This window comes from Micropterus dolomieu, linkage group LG20, assembly GCF_021292245.1.
Source record: "Micropterus dolomieu isolate WLL.071019.BEF.003 ecotype Adirondacks linkage group LG20, ASM2129224v1, whole genome shotgun sequence".
NCBI lineage: Eukaryota > Metazoa > Chordata > Actinopteri > Centrarchiformes > Centrarchidae > Micropterus > Micropterus dolomieu.
In genome coordinates, this window is record NC_060169.1 from 458,240 (window position 1) to 477,459 (window position 19,220).

The 19,220-nt window shown below is 41.6% G+C and overlaps 1 protein-coding gene across 4 annotated transcripts in view; it reads right to left on the reverse strand.

Moving 5' to 3' along the window:
• large2 (LARGE xylosyl- and glucuronyltransferase 2) overlaps positions 1-3,703 on the reverse strand; it is a 101,430-nt gene extending 97,727 nt beyond the window's left edge. For all 4 annotated transcript variants that reach the window (XM_046031940.1, XM_046031936.1, XM_046031937.1 and 1 more), the window contains exon 1: positions 3,257-3,703. The gene's annotated coding sequence lies outside the window, so the exon portion shown is untranslated. The remainder of the gene's footprint in view (positions 1-3,256) is intronic.
• Positions 3,704-19,220: the final 15,517 nt, after the last annotated feature.

Sequence of the window (19,220 nt, forward strand, 5' to 3'; positions counted from 1 at the left end):
GAAGCCTGCTGCGTTGGTTGTTGTTTATGTTAGTTTCATGTTACTTGTGTTTGATTGGCGTGGATTTGTAAGGGGGTGTGTGTTGGGGGGACAGGAGTCCGAAGGGAAAGAGATCCCGCAATAAACGCAAAAAAGAATGGCCGCCAACAAGCAGCATTTGCTGATTCATACTGAACAAATGTCTGGAGCCAAACAGCGCTCCAGAAAATAATGTAGTGTGAATGGAGCTGCGGAAGGTGTGCTGTTTTTAGCATTTACCTAGCTAGCTACCACCGTAATGTGGCGACATTTACCAGGTGTAAAGTAACCAACCAACCAGCAAGACGGAAAAATGCAGAAAAAAAAAAAAAAGGAGGCTGTGTCAGAACCAGGAGGCCAGACTTCCTGGACTGTGCAAAGGGGGTGATTGTAGAAAGTGAGCAGTCTGATGAGGAGGTTTACGTTGAGTGATAAAGCATGATTAAGAGCGAGCAGTGACGAGATTTAAGTAGAATGATCAATAAGTCTCTTGTAAATTTACAAACAATTCACTGTTATGTCTTAAGTAGCCTACATTTAATAGCAATATTATAATTTTGCTTCATATTTCACTCTGGTTACTTGGATTAACAACTGTAATTTATGGAAATAATAATCTCTTACACTACTAGTAACTGGGGAAAGCAATAATATAGCAGTATTACTGCCCAACACCGCTAATGATATCCTACAACTGTACCACAGGTAGAGTGGTACGGTCAGGGTTCAGCTCCTCGCAGCCCAGATGCAGTCTCCATGCTCCGGTAACACTCTGACATGCGTCGCCGGTTCCCTCCGCTAATGCTCCAACCGCCACATTAACATAAAGAGCTCCAGGTGAACTGTGCGGCCTAGTGATCAGGAATTCCAATCGCACACATGAGGGGTTCCTGAACGAATGTAAAATGGCCTTTTTTCCATTTCCCAAATCAGATTTCACACTTCCTGGACAGGTTAAGTGTGGAGTCAGTCGTGGCAGCCGGAGCCAAGCCCTGCTCCTACTACTGTTCCCTCACAGCACAGCACTTTGGCACGCCTTCAAACAAGGGATGAATATTTAAATATCGCTCCCTCAGACATACATTAGAGAGGGCGGGACTCTTCTGTCAAAACAAAATCGAGAGTGAGCCAAATGCAAAGGGAAAGAAAGTCAAATAAACCCACGATGCAGTTCATCTGCCAAACGGCAAACCATGCAGGAGGGAGTACGAGTGACAGGAAGCAGCCGAGTAAGTAGTAACAGCTGTTACAATGAAACCCCAGAGATGAACAGTGTGGGTGCATGTAGACGCTTCTTTTCTGGGAGCAGGTTACATGCAGATGTTAATTCTCTAATGGCGATTAGGTGTGGGGATTATGATATGACACGGGAGTCCTGATATGACACCGGAGATCCAGAACAGATATTTTGGTGATTTCAATCAATCAAGCTCTGATAAAAACCCACCATACACCACCTGCCTAGCGCCAAACCGCACACAGACACAGTGAAGAGACCAGCTGGTGAAGACAAAGACCAATCAGGCGCACACAAACACTACTACACTGTGTCTGCTGGTCATTAAAATAGATATTTGCTACCAAGGTCACACCATAGATTACTAGGTGATAATATGTCGGTGTTGTGTTTACAGCTCATTGCACTGCCCCCAAGTGGCCAAATAAATAAGTATACAGCAGGTTTGACAACAGGAATCCTGAGATGTTGTCCTAACACCCAGCAGGTGTCCAGGAAGCTTGCCTGAATAAAAATAAATAAATTGGCTGGAATCTGGATTTAAATCAGGAACGATCTGATCAAAGAATACATCAGGAGGACTGAGAATCTGGGCTCTCTGTAAAAAGTATTAAGACTCGATATCCAGTCAGTAAAAGTGTGCAGAGCTCAACTGAAACGACTACCACACCTCTGTAATTAGAGACACAGCGTTGGTAGTAATTTGTTTGTCTGCATCTTATTTGGTCATGTTTCAATCTCAAAACTACAAAAATCCAGCGACATCCAGTGTTGAGGTTAGAGATGCACTGATCCAATACTGATATCGGACCAATACCGACTCAAACAGCTGGACTGCAAATTGGTGACAAGGGGGCCCGATCTGTTCAGTTACGCCTGGTAGACCCCAACATTTTTTACAAAGATGGAAAGCTTTGTTTAAGTCAAGCCTGATGTTGCCTTACATATAACAGAAGTATTCAGTGTCCTCCTGGTACTGGATCAGTACTCAGGTATCGGGACTGACAGAGCCTGATCGGTGCATCCGTAGTTAAGGTTTATGTCAGCACTGATTCATGAGCACTGTCCCCTGTAGATAAACTAAATCTCAGCACCCTGAGTTGCTTTTCACACATGAAACAGCCACAAACACACAGGCAAACCATGCACTGACAGACTCAGGGTTTGACATAACACAAACGTGAAACAGTCACACCTTCCTCTATCCGTTTAGCATTAAAAGCCCCCCCACACACAAAAAAAGCCATCCCTTTCTGTGGAAGTGAAGGCGTCCTGAGGCATAATGTGCCAAAAACCATGAGCAAGAATTTAAAATATAATGATTGCTTCAAGAGTTATGAGTGAATTTCATTAACGGCATCCTAACAACAATAAATCAGTATTTCTGTGATTATGCTGAATTAATTGTCCCAGCCATTAAAGTATTTGTCTTTATTGATAAAAACTAGATCCTATCTGAGCCTCTGCTGCTGTTTGTGCTGCAGCTTTTATTGGAGAATTCCCAGTATGCGTGGTTACTGTGTATGGTGGGAAAACAGTGCAGCACTGAGCAGAGTTGTACTCTGCTCTCATCTACAGCAGCTGTATGATTGTCTTTTTAATATGCAGGAACTAGGTCATCAGTCATTAGCAATTTAAACCAAATGTTTTATTAATTAATTGCATATTTGAAATACAAAGATTATTGAATTACTAAAGTGATTTTGCATGGGGTGGTGTGTGTGTGCGCTCTGGTGGGGTTTCTGAACATGGCTCAGCACATAAGAATGTAGCTCAGACCTTTTCCAACACAGCAGTCACATGGACCTGGCTCTCTCTCTCACACACCTCAATGATCAGAGACATGCCCATAATCAATCAAAAGCTGAATTACAGACATTATTTCTCTGAGATTTAAACTCTTCAGCTCAGATCTGACCCCTCCGGAGTCAGATCTGAGTGTAAAACACAAACTGGCTGCTTCTGGATCAGAAACAAAAAGGCAGAAAGTGTGGATCTCACCTCGCCTCTGTCTTTAGTTCTGAAGGTTGTAACTTCCACTGTTTGTTCTGAGCCGGGAATCACTCCATAAATCTTAATCCGCGGGGTTTGTAAACCAAAAATGCATCCAGAAATCAGGAGGAGAGCTCTGCAGGAGGAGGTGGCATTGCCTCCAATCCAGAAGGTGTGTGAGAAGCACTCACATTAACAGCTCTGCAAAACTGTCCTCAAACACACACAGCGAGGGAAGCCAGGTGGTGGAGCAGAGACGCCGAGTGAGACTGCAGAGCTCCAGAGGAAGAGGCCGGGTCCGTGCACGGTTCCCCCCCGGGACGGTGCGCCCTGCCTGGGTTGGAGGAGCGAGGACGGTGCCGCTGTCAGAACCTGTCTGCGGTTCTCAACAGTCGTGTTTCTGTCGGTCTGCTGTTCATCTGTGAGCCGGTCGGTGCTCGCTGTGAGGAGGACACACAGTCCGCTCTCTCTGCCCAGCTCCTCCTGACAAATGAGGCTCACTGCAGCAGCACCGCCCCCCCACCAGGATAAACCCCGCCCTCCCACAGGGGCTCAGCCAATACCAGAGGCCGCCTGGTCTGACTTCCTGCCCCCTCTCCCTCCCCCTCTCTCTCTCTCTCTCGTTTGCCAAAGACTCAGCTTCACACCAGGAGCCAATCACAGATATCAGAATCAGATTAATTGCCAAGTAGTTTTACACATGCAAGGAATTTGTTGTGGTATATTTGGTGCGTAACAGTGAACAAAGTAGGTTGAAAACAAATACTGCAGGGCAAGAATCCGAAGCATAAAACTGACTATAAGATACAAAAAATATAAAAGAATAATAAAGAATATGTAGGTATGGCTGTTATGTTAATAACAGTTTGTGCAAAATATTTTCATGAGGTTTATATGTGCAAAAAATGTACAGTATGAGTACAGTGTACTGGAAAAGGGGGGGCCATGTTGTTCAGCTGCAGATGGAAAGAAATGAGCTCCAGGTTGTTCTGACTGCACCAGGTAACCAGTCAATGTGCCACCTGCAGTCTCTGGGGTGGGTAGTTATTGAAGGCCCCGGGCCCCTGCTGAGGAGGAGGGGGAGGAGGTGGAGCTGGTCGAGGGAGTCACTGGGGATGGTGTCAGATCTGTCCCATTGTTTTCAAATCGACAGAAGAACTGTTGTAACGGTTGTAATCTCTGTCACCTTGTGTATAATCATGTATAAAAGTAACTCCTATTGATCAGTTGTGTTTGATTACTAAAGATTCAGTAATAGTTTAAGAGGGATGGGGCTCTGTTGGAGCAGGGAGACGGGGTGAGGTTGCTACGTGCGCATCAAATTGTACATTTGGCATAACTCTTAAATACCAATAAAAAGACTTTGAGCAAAAAGAAGATTAGGAAAAGATGGAGGTCAATGTTGATTTTGAAGCATGAGATGGAACATGTGAATGTTTTCATTATTTAGCCTGAATCACAACCTTTCCTCAACCTTAACCAAAACTTTGTATTCGACCTCGAAACAAGTGGAACACTAAAAGAGAAAAGTTTTAGATTATTTTCTGCTTTTGGACTGAAAACAAGCTTAGAAAAAAGAACAGTGAGAACCATTAAGTGAGACAGGCCTCTTTACAGACAGGAAAGGAGACAGAGTTTGCCAAGGTAAACGGAAAACCTGCGGGAACATGAGAGTGTAGCCAGGCAGTCCAAAGTGTGAGGAAACAACCAGCAGCTGCAGTCTGAGAGCAGACATCACACTTTAGCTGTCAGGTTTAGATAAATCTTATCTCTGTGAAGCATAAGAAGCATCCTAACTCTGCTTTAAGATCTTTTCATATTCCGTTTCAGATCAACACGGGAGCTCTTTCAGTTTTGAATAATCCTGTTTGTATGAAAATGTGATGTTTGGTGTCATCAGTTTGGACCTTTGGGGGCAGAACAGTTCCTGAGAATGTAGACAGTCATTTTTCTAAACAGATGAGAGAACAGACAAACAAGATCAGACACAGAACGGCCTCAGAGATAAAACCGTGTGAATAATGAAACCTACGAGGCCAGAGCGCAACAACGACCTGATGACTGAGTCACTTTTAAAAGAGTACTCCACAGATTCATCATCGCACTCCTGTAACCCTGTCAGACTCTAAACAAAAATGATGCAGCAGAACCAGAGATACCATCTTTCTTTATTCCATGCATTCTTCTTTCCTTGTCAGAACCTGACACCTGCATTACCCACAATGCAAAGCCCGTCTTTTATTCAAAACTTGCCACTGTGCATTCATTTGGATTGGAAACATCTCACCACACAAGCCATTGATTCAAGTGATGAGAACATATGGTTTAATCACCAAAACACAAAATAAAGTTATCTTTTCCGCTTATTTGTTTTACCTACCAGCATATCCAATAACAAGCAAAGCAAGATACTGTGCATGTTTCACATCACTTTAGAAGTGCAGAAAGTACTATGCTACAGTACTGTAAGAGGCAAATTACACAGTTTTCACATCAGGCAATACACTTTCATTACCCAACATTTACAGAATCTATCATTTCCATAATATCTATCCTATATATAATCAAGATATCATCATTAAGACATCTTCTCCACTCAAAAGATTTAATGGCAACATAGAGGTTTGTCTAATTTGTCTAATCAAATATAACTCTGAGCCTGTCCACGAGCTCTCTGATTGATTCCACTGGAATTGCTGGTGTTCACATCCATTTTTACAGTATATGGTTATGAATTGAGTTTTCCACCATGTGAAATTAGCAGTGTAATTGTGGATGGTAATCTTGCAATGTATTTTAATGTATGGTACAAACTGTAATCATTGCAGTGGGGTTTTGTGGCTCTGTGGCTCTGTTGTTAGAGCACTAAGCTACCAAAACTAAGGTTGAATCCCACTGAGGACACGTAAACATTGGAAACAATGAGCATAATGACAGTACAAGGTATTTTAACAATAGATTAGAAAATCTAATTAAAAGTAACGCATGTACTTTGTATGAACATAATGTATTTCAATGCAAATGCAATGTCTTTCTACATGTTCCTGTTATACTCACTAAATGTCAGATGTACTTATAGTTGTGAAAAAAAGGTATTTTTTAATGGTCTGTGGTGTTTGTTGTACTATGAGTGGTGAAATATTACCACATACTTGTGTGAATAGTACCATAGCGACAGAAAAAAACTGTATTACTTTCTGCGACATCTAAAAAATAAAAATGCATAAACTCCTAATTGGCAACCTGAGCTTAGACTTTTATTCCTTTATGAACTCTATGAAAGACGTGTGCCAGGTGAGGAAGGGGGGCAGGTGGGGCAGACTCCAGAAGGTTTAGTAATTGGACAGGGACGATGTGGCGTTTCACCATCTCAGGACGGTGGGAAGGTTATCACCACCACCAGCAGCCACATGATCGGATGTCCCTGCTGGACACAGTGAACGCTGGCTGTGTGGACGTCTCTGCAGAAGATTGCCAGGATGGATCAGACATGCAAAAGATTCTTCCTCAGGTGGGTTACAGGAGCAAAACGTTCTCACTCGTCACATGTTGGCGCTTGGTCAAGGCCCTTTGGCGTCGCTTTTTAACGCCCTGCGTACCCCTTTAGTGTCACTTTTAGATGCTTAAGGCTCCACGGCCAAGTTAGCAACAATAAATATGCAGCGTCCTGTAAAGTTAGCAACAATAAATATGCAACGTCCTGTAAAGTTAGCAACAATAAATATGCAGCGTCCTGTAAAGTTAGCAACAATAAATATGCAACGTCCTGTAAAGTTAGCAACAATAAATATGCAGCGTCCTGTAAAGTTAGCAACAATAAAAATGCAGCGTCCTGTAAAGTTAGCAACAATAAATATGCAACGTCCTGTAAAGTTAGCAACAATAAATATGCTGCGTCCTGTAAAGTTAGCAACAATAAATATGCAGCGTCCTGTAAAGTTAGCAACAATAAAAATGCAGCGTCCTGTAAAGTTAGCAACAATAAAAATGCAGCATCCTGTAAAGTTAGCAACAATAAAAATGCAACATCCTGTAAAGTTAGCAACAATAAATATGCAACGTCCTGTAAAGTTAGCAACAATAAATATGCAGCGTCCGATTAGATTTTCAAAATAAAACACTAGTGTTTTGAAACATCGCCATTTTGAAACAGCATGTTATTAAAGTCGTGAAACGTTGCAGTTTGGTTCGGTTTAGGTACAAAAACTAGTTGGTTAAGGTTCGGAAAAGATCCTGGTTTGGGTTAAAATAACTACGTACGTCAGTTAACACGTTAGTTAACAAACGTCACTTGCGTAACTTACGCAATTTACATAACTCGCATAACTTAAATAAAAAATATTTAATGTTGACTTTTTGTTTCACATGGGACACGAACACCACTCTCCTGGTTCAAAGTCTGGGTTCTGGCGCCCCATCCACCCCAAGCACCTCCTTACTCAGTTTTTTCTGTTAAATTTCATATACCTGCCTTTACCATCAAAAGCTGGCGCTACAGGGACTCCCCCCCCCGGTGCTGACTTATGACGCTACAGGGATCCACAGTGCGTTACAAACTGACGGCGATGGGTGACCCTGCGTCCAGATGTGACGAGTCGGGCAGAGAGAGCGGGTTGACAGGAGAGGACTGGAGGTGTGACGTGGATGTAGAAGACAGGGTTGGCCAGCACGGTTTTATTTCTGTATCTGTAGCTCCTCTATTCAAGTGTCTACAGTGATGTGTAAGGTTTTGTATCGCATTATTAGAGTTACTTTCGTTTCATTTTGTTCACTTGGAATTACTCTCTTGTTGTAACAGTCTCGGTTCAAGTAAAATAAATAAAAGACACTTCAAACACAACAGTGCTCCATTTTGAAATGCTACCAGTTGTTGTTTCAGGTCATTGTGTTCTGAGACAAATGCTGTCAGTGTTCAGGCACAGGAGAGGATCCTGAGGTGTGGAGGAAGTGTTTTGGCTGCTTCAGTGCGTCTAGTGAGCTGCCTGTTGGTGAAGAGAACTGTGCAGAAATAAGTGTAACATGATCGGGACACAACTTTATGTCGGATAGAAACTTGCAATTGGCACTGTATATAAAATGGGTTAAAGGGTTAGGTTCATTCATTAGGTCAAATGGCCAATCAGAGAGCTCTCTCTAAGGACTTGTACATGCTGAATCACCCAAACAGCTGCAGATAAGGCTGACTACAACTAATAATGCTGGGAAACCTGCAGGTGACGGTTAATCGTAAGCACTAAAAGATGGCTCAGTGATGGCCAGATGATGGCCAAGGTGGTGTGTCAGTGGTCCAGGTGGCAGAACGGAGGCTGAGCTGACGAGAGACAAAGGTTCAGAAAAGCTCTGATAAAAGAGAGAGAGAGAGGGAGAAAGAGAGGGGAAGACAGAGACAGCAAGAGAGAGTTTACAAAATAGATTCAGGGAGGAAAAGAAGGTGAGGCAGCACGAGAAGCAAAAAACCCGCAGATCATAAATAATTCAGATACAAGTTGTTTTTATAAGAGCATGGAAAAAAAAATCAGACGAGGACAACTTTCACTGAGCAGCAACTCAACTCTGAGATGAGCGCTTTCACCGCGCACGTGCACACACACACACACACACACACTCATCAGCATCTACTTTTATAAAACACACACAAATATATACGCGCAGCTATTCAAGGTGAGGCTGAAAGATCCAGAAGAGGCATCATATGCAAATAGCCCATATGTGCTTGCTGTCAGAGCAGCAGTCTCACAGGCACGCTGGACACACACAGAGTTAGGAGTGTGTGTGTGTGTGTGTGTGTGTGTGTGTGTGTGTGTGTGTGTGTGTGTGTGTGTGTGTGTGTGTGTGTGTGTAGGTGACAGCTGATAGTTAGGATAGCGTGTTAGTGGTGGGGTGATAGGTCAGACGGGACGCCTAAAAGACAGCTGAACGACCGTCCTGAGAGGCCTGGGCGGTTACTGTACACTACACACACACACACACACACACTACACACACACACTACACACACACACGGGTTTATAATATAATTAACCTTCTCTGACCCGCCTTCTGCTTTCTGCAGGACTTGCAGGAAACGTTGGCGGCGTATTTTTTTAGCTGACAGTTTTTTGAAAGTTTAAAAAATAATTTTAAAAACCACAGAAGCAAAAAGTCCAGGTGAAACACTGAAAACAAAAATACTACCTGCAGCTTTAACACGCTGTAATTTTTGTACAGCTCAAACCAACAACTCGCAGTTTTTTCTGATTGCTTAGGCACAATTTTTGACACTATAGGCTATTTTTGCAAACTCTACACCACAACAACTCTTGTAAAACTTTCAAACCCTTTTAAAAATTGTATTTTTGCATGAATACAATTAACACAAACCATCTTGCAATAAGCACACGAAACAGCACCCACGCACTGTACTATAAATCAAAAACAATGTGCAGGACTTAAGAGTTTGCGATGAAGTTTCGTCATGCATGTAATACAGTAAAACAAAATGTGTATGGATGTGAATTCCGATCAAACTCAAGCTCAGAGGAGGAAAACAGAAACATCTCGCCTTCTTTGCGGGTTTGGCCGTAAGAATTCATCCACATCACACGCGATGTTTTAATCATCTAAAAGTGTTTTCACATCATCATGCCAGTTGGCAAAATGGTGTAGTAAAATAGAACCCAATGTTTACAGTTTTGCAAAATGTGTAAAGCAGAGAACGTGCATCAGTTTGGCGCATTTGGTTGTGGCATCGGCTACAAGAGTTGAATGTTTCAGAAAAAGTGCTTAGAGCATTTAGAAAAAAAGCAGGTCTTTTTCTTCTTTTTAAACATTTTAATCTCCACTTTCTCTCAGTTTAAGCTTTTTCTGAGCGACCTCGCCAGCAGGAAACTCTGATTGCGTGATGCATTCGTGAGCAGGGAATGCTGTGAAATTCTTCCTCGTTGGTGTGTTAAAGAACGAGAGTCTGAATCAGCTGCAACAACAACAACAACAACCTCAATTCATACGATCCTCTTCACAAAGTCTGTGTTTGCTTCTGGGTTTCATTTGAATTTATTTTAGTCACACAAAATCAAACACAACAGTACTAAGGTATAACTGATAACCCTGAATATTTATCTGCAGCATTTTTCTCTGGAAGTTGTTTTTCAAATAAATTATCTGAAAACTACCTGGAAGGAAGGCATCAATCTAAAAACTGATGAAGTGGAAAACACTGATTGGTAGTTAATGGACTTAAAAAGGAAAAAACCAGCAGTATCGTCTTTTAAGTACTGCCTGCACCATGAGGCTCACTGTATTTGGATTTTACTTATTTTCATCCAAAACACTATTTTTTTTTTAAAGAATCACATTGAATTTGATTAAAAACTGATCTGAACCTGGGGCCCATTAAACCAAATTTCCAGCATCTAAGCTGTGTTCTGCAACATCTTTTACCAATCAGTCATACTTGCAAGCACACAAGAGTCCTGCAGGACTTGCAAATGTATCTGCAATTTGCAAACAGCAACCATTTGCCATTTGCACATAAGCAAAGCTCTCAGAGCACTTTTAGATTTTAGACTCAGATTTTACTTCTGCAAGAAGACATTGCACTCTGCAGTCTACAGTAAACACGGTCCTCCAGAAAATTGGGGGTAAAATGCAATTCAGCTGCAAAACTGTCTGATGATGTCCACATCTTGCAATAACTCGCCACACATCATTCATCGAGAGAGAGAGAAGAAATATCTTAAAATTATAATTACGTATGAGATCCTTTTCATGTAATTATACATATCTGGTGATTATGTGATCTGTTCCTCATAATTATGGGATGCTAAGTCATAATTACGAAATAGGGAAGTGATAATAATAAAGGAGACCCATTATGCTCATTTCCAGCTCCAGCTATATTTTATTTTTGGATTCCATCAGAGTAGCTTTGCATGATTCACAGTTCAAGAAATCCTTAATTATCTTTGGAAATCAAGTTGGAAAACAGCGATTAGCTATGGAGCGCTGAATTTGATGCATTTACTGTTTATCAGACAACAAATCACAAAAAACGATAGTCGTGTTTCATCGATTCCTGTACAAAAAGAAACAACTTTTATAACTTTATTCACTGAATTGAAGACGCTTTCTGGTTTCCCCTCTGCTGTCCACCAGCGGCTCCAATGAGTTCTCACTCCAGAGTCGTCTCATACAGGCGCTCGCTCAAGACCTTGGCGTAATCTTTCAACTACACGTGTTTTATTTCAACTGGACACCGCCTATTTATTAGTTACAGCAAGTCCAGAAATTATGCAAAAGGGAACCCAGGGTGTTAAAAAGTGGCACCATGGGGTCTTGACAAAGCGTCCAAATATGACGAGCTGGGAGTGAGACCGCGTTGGGCTGCTCTGCTTCAGCACTTTGTGATTTATGGAGTTTCTTGATGGACGGACAGCTTTAAAATAACGCTGCTAGCTGTAGCTTCCATCAGCTAGTTAGCTCAGCTTGCCATGCAGCTAGTGGACTAGGAGCATTCAGAGCAGCGAGCCTTCTGCTCACAGGGACTACTTTTACACAAGTTTACCGCATTATTTGAAACTTTGGCCATGTTAAGTATGAACCTCCAACCCTGTAACATGTATACAACAACAACAAGAAAGGGGAAATAATGCACTTTAAGTGAAATCATCTCCAGATTTTGGCCATGGTGTTTGTCTGAACAGATTTTCTCTCCTAAGTTCAGTTTTTCAATCTAAAAACGCCTTAAATAAGGAGCTCTGAGCGTGTGCAGTACATCTCTTTGCGTCACCAGCGTTTCTGTCTCTTTCATTTGTCCAAGGTGACATTAAAGTTTCCGACAACTACAAGGACGAGTCGTCACATGAATGCAGCCCGAATACATGTTCACAGTATATTTGTATGTGCAGTCAGTTTGGCTGCTGCTGCTGCAGACAGACCTCTTAATATTTGATGAGCTGCCAGATGGCACAGTGGAGCCTTTGATAACCATCTTTAATATAGGTAGTCAAGCACACCTCTGTGTGTGTGTGTGTGTGTGCCTCGATGTTGGGGCTCCTGCGATCAAAGAACCCACCTCTAATGGCAGACACACGTCAAGAGCCAGACGTACAAATCAATAATTCAACCAAACACACACAGACGACACACACTGGGGCTCTGCCAAAAGTGGGGAGTTGGCTGAGGCGGACTTTGGATGAATGTCAGAAATAGACAAGAATATCTGAACTAAAGGTGAGGCTCAATTTTGTTTGTGAATTATTTATTTATAGTAGAGAGTCTGTTATTTGTCTTTTGCACCAACTTTGTGAGTTTGAGTTGAACATTTTATTCCTATGGAGGAACAAAAAAGACGTTTTTTTAACCCGGGTAACAGGTGAGGACGGGTCATAAACGCTCGGGGTCATTGACAGATCCAGAGGTAGAGGCAAACTCTGTCTCGCTAGCTGGAGTTCTTTTAGGCCAGTAAAGAATGATCTTGTCTGGCATAGCAGAGGGATGAATGTTGTGTGGATCAAGAGGGCTTCTTCACATTGTGTGTTGGCTGCCCGTTGTGTTCTCGACAATCTCCCCGGCCCCCGCATTAATAAACAACGCTCTGTAAGACATCCCGAGTTTTCCTGACATCTTCTGAAAATAAGGGCTGAGAATTTTCAAACAAACTTTTTAACTTAGCCTTGATTTTTTAAAAACTTTTTTATTAAACCAGTATTCGAGCAAGTTATGCAGACTGCAAGACTTTGTGCTGTGACAATGCTGACAATGTCACCTGACGACTCTTTCTGGTCTCCAAATCACGTTCTGTCAACAAAACATATGCAGGAAGTGACGTGGGAAATGATGCGAAACATGAGCCAAACAGGAATTGTTTATTATTACAGAGATAAAAACTTCAAAGACAAAGAACATGGGTGAAAGAATGGATTAGCATGTGCGGGCAGCAGGGACTGTCAGAGAGGGGAGAGGAGTAAAAAATGTTTTGTAATGAAAAAGCAGCTGCCTGCTCTCATTGGCTGGATGTCAGCTCCACGTGTCTGTTTGGCGTCGAGTAGCTCACACATATGATCGAGCGTCGATCGCTCACTGATTTGCCCCCCGATCACCCCCCACTGTCGCCGAGCTCAGGGTTAAAATCGTGTAGCATGAACTAGGCTTTAGCCTCACGGGGGTTGAAAAGCTAAAAACAGATACCAGTACTGAGAGTTTAAATAAGCTAACAGCAGAGACAATGCTTTCACAAACTATTCCAAGGGACTGGAGCAGAAAACATGCAGGCTTACAGCAGAGAAATGTTTTGTCATCTGAGATAACGATTGCACAATGAAATCTATAATAAGTTTGAAGGGATATGATGGACGTTTGCCTAAAATGGCTTCAAAAATAAAAGTATACCAGTGACTCAGTCGGCCGAGGTGGCGTGCCAACTCCGGTTTTAGATCTGGGACAAAGGTCAACAGGCTATGATGAGTCCGAAGTGTTGAGAGGCTGTGCTCATGCATTCAAGTATAACAAATCCCAAATCATGAACTAGGGAGGAGGGCTACAACATGTTCGACATTTATCAAACCAAACACCAACATATTAATGACAGGGAACAACTTCAACCCTCCACAGTGCGCACAGCGTCTGTAGACTTCGTCAGAGCATTAGAAAGTAACATGGCTTTGTTTGCATTCAAAACAAGCATGAGGTGAATGTGGTAATTCACATACTGCGAATCTTTTGTTTTACTGTTAGTAGTTTTGCTACTGAAGTTAAGTATTTGACAAATTAAAATATGATCTGATGATGGTGCTAGATGAAAAAAGGATCACTAAAGTTATTACAGTTCATTCTGAGGGGAAGATGAATGTCACTGAAAACCACAAATGTCCGCCTCATGGTGGCGATACAGCAAAAGTCTGGTGGATGCTAGAAACTAGCCGACAGCAAGGCTAAAGGTGACAGTCTGCCCTGCTGAAGTCTTCTTCTGACTCTTTACTATCACAACTGCTATTTTTAAAAAAAAAGCAGCTGTAAAGTTCAGAACTTCACATCATGTTATTTGTGCAGATTTACTAGCGGTTTTGCAGACCGTGTTTATTCGCCACCATGCACCATGTTAGCTGTAGCTAGCTAGCAGTGTACACACTCTGTTTTACTCTCGTCTCCATGTATTCATTAAGAGGAGTCACAGAACCAGGCAACATTTTCACAATAGCTGAAACATTTGCCTCTTCACTTCAATATGTGTGGCGAAGAGAAAATTCACGTCCACTTTCTTTCCATTTGCTTTATATCAGAATGTGCTTCCTTTCTTTGTAGCGACATCAACAAGTCTGCAGGACCCAAACTGCGAATGAGTTTGTGAGAGTTAGAATTTAGATCCATGAGGTGCTTTGCATCTAAAAAATGAGAAAACAGTTAAATTAATGAATCAAACTGGGCTGCAGCATCACAGATATTTTCCCAGTGAGGTCACTGTCAGCCTGATGATCACCAAAGTTTATGTCTGCATAAGTGTGTGAGTTCCTCTGACATTATATTATATTAAGTATAATATTACTTCAACTTGTTATGATATTCATTTGGCACATTTAGGCTCAGGCAGGGTCTACCCAAAACAATAAATGTAACGCTCTATTATCACCAAACTGCTTAAACTAAATTGGATTAAATCTGGATAATTAGGATTGGTATTTTAGCAAAGCTAAATTTGAGTCAGAGGCACTTTAAATGGGAAAAATATTCAGAATATCTGAGCCGTAAAACATGAATATCCAAAGGGAAACATAAAATGAGATGGGAGGAAATTAACTCTGCCTCTGACACAACATCCATCTCAACAGGTCATTCAGTGTAATTTCACCTATTTCCCCAAATAATAAGACAAAGCTCATTCAACTTGTTCCTGATTCCTTTCTTTGAGCAAGTGTTCAGAAAGTGTGTAGAAAGAAGACATATTAAGCAGATCCACTAGTGTTGTAGTCAAGATAACCACAAACCGAGACCAAGTCAAGACCAAGACCTGAGTTTATCGAGACCGAGACAAGACCAAGACTTTTAAGGGCTGAGATCAAGTCGAGACCAAGACCAGTTCCCCACATTACATGACACACAGTAAAATGTGGATCGAGATCAGAGGTGCTTCTCAAATCGATCTGAAAGATCAATGTGAGCATCTTTATCCAACACTCCTTTTCCATGCTGACCATGGCGTTACGGGAACAACACATTTTTAATTAGGGTCATTGGTTGCATTTGAAGCAATATGTTTTACATCCAATCAAAGTTCGGATGTTAACAAATAAATCAGACAATGCAAAAGCAATTTATTGATATTCCCAAAGTTACGGCCTTGAAATAAAATCCCGAGTCCTCAATGTCCGAGACAAGACCAAGACCATCAAAAAGTGGTCTTATGAGTACTACAACACTAAGATCCACACAGTCAAGAACATTACACTGGAAACAAGTTGGTTTACATTGAAACAGGTGAAATCACACCACACTGAAGCTATTTGGTTCATTTTTTTAAAACTATTGATCAGCCAAAAGACAACAGAGAAAAGCCATGAGCATGGCCTTTAACTCCAACAAGGTTTGTGAGCAGCAGGTAGAGGCCTGACCCGAGAAAGTAAGAACGAACAGTGAAAGAACAGAAAACAGTGAGTGTACATACAGTAATCGTGGGTTTTTTTTGCGGCAGTGTTTTTGTACACCAGCGAGTCTTCTGGGAGAGCACTGAGATCGTAGCTCCAGCTGCCTCGGGCATGAAGAACATCACATAATCTTCCCCTTCATGATTGCATGATTGCATATCAACAAATCCCAGAGTCTCTAACCAGCCCAGATATGACGGCTGCAGACAGATGAGGAACAGTTTCAGAGTGAATTACAGTACAGAAACAGAATATCGCCGCTCCCTGCTGCTCAAAATGCAAATGTTGTGTTTTGCGAATAAAGACTGAGAGTTTCCCATATAGAGGAGACTATGCTAATGCTCAAATATGTTTCTTTAGAGGTTCATATCTGTACATGCAGAACGCTGCCTGAGGGCCTTATGTCATTTTGGGACAAATTCCCAATCAACCTATTTTGTTGTTTATGAGGACCTGTTGACTTATACTTTCATGGTATTCACTGAACAATATTTGTATGTATACAATATCTCACAAAAGTGAGTCCACCCCTCACATTTTTGTAGATATCTAATTATATATTTTCATGTGTAACGCTGAAGAAATGACACTGTGCTACAGTGTAAAGTAGTGAGCGTACAGCTTGTATGACAGTGTAAATTTGCTGCCCCCTCATTTTTGTGAGATACTGTACATGAATGTAGATTACATCATATAGATTCAGGAGACACTTTCAAATCAATCTTTCTCAACCTCATCTAAATCACAAAGGTGAACCTGCTCGGGATGGTCAGTAAGCTCAACACTACTAAATCTTGCTTAATGTTTCTTCTCACCATTTTCCTTTATACTTTTCAAATAGCAGAAATGTAGAATAACTAATACAAGGCAACATATTTCTAAACATATACTGTGAACCACATTTAAAGAATAACTCTGCAGGTTCCCCACACATAGCTGAGCAATCCCAGTGAAAGATTTGTTTGGTCCGTCTATTGTCAGACATGTTAAATAGCCTGCTTGCAGCACGCCATCCTTTTTCCTAGCGTCACATGGCTCCCATCTCATATCACCACAACATACTGACAGTAGCCCTTACTGTCAGCATTTTAAGCACATCAAAAAACAGAAAACGAATAGCTTTGTTTAGCACCTTTTTGTTTGCCTACAGCCCCAGACCCCTGCAGCATGTATGTACTGTAACCAAGGCTTTTACAAAGCTCAGCCTCGTTCAGAAACGCCTCTGCCCGGTGTTAGATTGGTTTCTGTGGACCATGAATGTCAAATGGCGTCAGCACATTATGGTCTATATGACTGCGTCTCTCAGTTTGAGATCATTCGAATAGATGTTGAGAGATAAGAGACCTGCAGTCTCTCTGTCTTTGTATTTGTTCTTCTCCTTCAGTGTTGGATCGTGGGTGGTTTTGTGCCTTTGCATCTTTGCGCTGCATCATCAAGGACAGTTTTCCCACACTGGTGACAGTTAGCCAATATTCTCTTTTTATTCCATTTACAGAAGCACTTTCTGTATCGGCTGTGTGGCCCCTGATCCGTTCAACAGAACAGTCAGAGCACCGAGCGAGTGTGGTAATGTTTAAGTGTATGCGCTGTGGCTTTTAGCCGTGGCACGGTGACATTTCCTGAGCTGGCGGAGCAGCAGAGGTGAACAGTTACTGGGGTGTGACTTGCCAAAGTGTGGCTGTAATAAAGACCTGAGAGGACGGCTCCTGTCTGCTTCGACCTCCATTACTGTGTGATTGTGGGGGCCCTGGGAGCCGCTCCCAGCTGCATTACCCCCCCAATGTAATACGAGAAGGTCAACCAGGAAGGAAACTCTTAACAAAGATGTAGTAAACCTTTTTTTCCTACAGTAAAACAGGAAAGGGGCCCAAAAAAGGGATGAATCAATTGTTCAACCTATAAAATGACAAAAAAGTCTTCAAGTCGCTTATTTTGTTCAAACTGATCAAAACCCAAAGATATTCAAAAAACAAAGTGAATCCTCAAGATTCGGAGGATGAAACCAGCAAACATTTTGCATTTTTTCTTCATGAATGGCCTCAATGAGTTATTGATGGCCAGAAGTGATTGATTGGCTCATTGTTTCAGCAATAATTTGAAGTCATATAAGATTAATTGTTATAATAATAATAAAATAATTACATTTATTTAATTCTTTAAAAATAAAGAACACCATAAAATGAGAATAACGACATGAGCGCAGAGGAAGTTAAGACAACAACATTTCTAAAAGCTTTTACACAGAGAACAGTTTTAAAAAGAGATTTCTAGTGTTCACTGACTGAAATCTAAAATGAGTCAGAGGCTACGTTCACACTGCAGGCCTTAACGCTCAGTTGTGATTTATTGCCTAAATCCGATTTTTTTGATTGACCACAGACTGAAAGAGACGTCCTCGCGCACATGAATAATATAACGTCACAAGCAGCACGCCGTCATATGGAAGTAAACACGGAGGCCACGGAGGTTAGCAGTTTTATTCTCTTCTGTGATTTCAGGTGAAAGAAAGAGAATTCGTGAGCAGATTATGTCGTGGACGAGGCTTCCACTAGTGCACATTTGTGCCAACGGTCGCTCTAAAGGGACTCCAGAGCTGCATGAATTCCGATCTGACTGTCCAGACTCAGGTCGCATTTTACAAAATCCGACCTGTATCTGAATTGGACCAAATCCGAACGGGAAAGTATCAGATTCCAGGTGACCTGGACTGTCCACGCTGTTATAAACAACTCTGATCTGGGTCACATATGAATGAACCTGATTCGGTCCACTTTGGTCAGCAGTTTGAACACAGTCCAAATTTAACCATCCATCCATCTTCAGCTGCTTATCCTGTGTACAGGAGCCAATCCCAGCTCCAAATTTATCCATATTATTTACCCAACTGTATTTTTAATTCATTTGTTTGTTTGTTATTTTTCTGGCTTGTTTCTGGATGTATCTTTGGATTTTGCCTGCCCCTGTTGCTGGTTCTATGGACTTGGATTATGTTGCACTCGTTATGTACTTTCTTTGGACTATGGATTATGTTTTCGCCAGTATGCAATTACTGTTGGTTTCACAGACGGCCTGCCTCACCTTCAATGTAATCATCCTCCTGTTCATTCAATAAATGCTGTGAACTGTACATTCTGCGCCTGAAGTGTCCTGATAGATGGATCTTTATTGTCATTTCATGCGTTCATACAACAAAATTCTGTTGGAGCAATCTCATCTTAAAATATATCTAAAACATAATGCACAGAGGACAGCGGTCATCAGTTATTGCACTTAAGCCATGAGAAATGTTCTGACTCATAATCTAAAAAAGATACTTAAATATAAAATAATCTAAAAATATGAGAATAAATATATAT